We start from the raw sequence: 1408 nt of genomic DNA on the forward strand, positions 1-1408 counted from the left end.
AAAAGATCTTGATATTCTTTTTACATTACATAAAATATTCTTTACATTCTAATGTTGTTTTATTACCATTTATTCATGAGTATTATAAATTTTATGGGTCAAATATTTTTCTGGGAACGAATTACGATTTATAACATTGCTACTATGGGAAATTATCGCTCTGCTTTACGAGCTTTCGCTTTATGAGCAGTTTCCGGGAACAGATTAACTCGTATATCGAGACATTACTGTATAAATATTTGACCTTTTAATAAATAGCAGTGATTGCGGGTGATACAACAGCCTACTTACTACTGTGAAATTAGGACTGCTATAACATGTAGTAGTTTAGCAGTACCATGTTTAATGTGACACGATTTAATTGTAAATATTAAAGTTATATATATGGTAAAAGCAACATGTAGGTCAATGTAACGACAGTAAACCTCTTAGGTGGTTCCTAGATCACTGCGCTCTATCCTGTTCATAGCACTACCACATATAGACTCGCTTGGCTAAACACGTCCCAAACTCTCAATTGCTTTTACTTCTTCAGGGAATTTAACAAACATGTTAGCGGGGGGGGGGTCGCTGTGGGAGCTAAGTTTGCTTAACTTCATCCACTGTTTTACGCAAGCAATAACTTTTTCTGTTTTTTGAAATTTTTTGGAAAAATTCATGAAATCGTGTTTCACACACGGAAATTCAAAGGACTATGAAAAGAAGAAAAGAATTTTTTTTTTTTTAATTTCTCAAAATTTTGTTTTTCTTTTTATTTTTCTAATTTTTCGATATTTCTTTAAAAATCATAGTTAAACATACAGACAGTCCTAAATTTTTTGCTTAAATTCCCAGCGATAGATGATTAAATGTGTTTATGGAAAGAAAGATATTGAAATAAATCAATATGTCAGAGTGACAAACAAACGATGTGGGTTGTGGCCCAATCAACATTTAAAGTGTAATCTTTATGTAAAGAATACATTGGTATCGATACAAACCAATTGCATTATTGATCATCGTCGATCAAGTGTGATGGACCGGAGTGAACATAAACACGTGACCGTGCAGTTTTATTATCTTTTACTCGTTTCAGTCATTTGACTGCGGCCATGCTGGGGCACCACTTTTCTAAAGCCTTGTACTTCGCCAACAAGACCTCAAAATAACACTCATTGAACGTCAATACCAACCCGCATTTATAGACCAATTAAACGTGCCAAGAAATTGGACACAAACACACTAAGGGCAACAAAACAAAACACCACACCTCACTTTAAATCACTCCCATACATATCAACCCACAACCCCAGAAACAATGAAGCATACAACACAATTATACAAAATCTCCCTCTGCTCACTCAAGACCCGAAATGAACAACATCCTAAATACTTATAAACTCCTCAAATGCAAAAGACAACACAAATC

General features: G+C 34.2%; 1 protein-coding gene across 1 annotated transcript in view; it reads left to right on the top strand.

Annotated features, from left to right (window-relative positions):
- The window catches only part of LOC106880052 (glutamate--cysteine ligase catalytic subunit), a 31341-nt gene that overhangs the window by 3103 nt on the left and 26830 nt on the right, over nucleotides 1-1408 (top strand). The gene's annotated exons all lie outside the window — the stretch shown is intronic.

The sequence above is a fragment of the Octopus bimaculoides genome, chromosome 27 (assembly GCF_001194135.2).
Source record: "Octopus bimaculoides isolate UCB-OBI-ISO-001 chromosome 27, ASM119413v2, whole genome shotgun sequence".
Taxonomy (NCBI): Eukaryota; Metazoa; Mollusca; class Cephalopoda; order Octopoda; family Octopodidae; genus Octopus; species Octopus bimaculoides.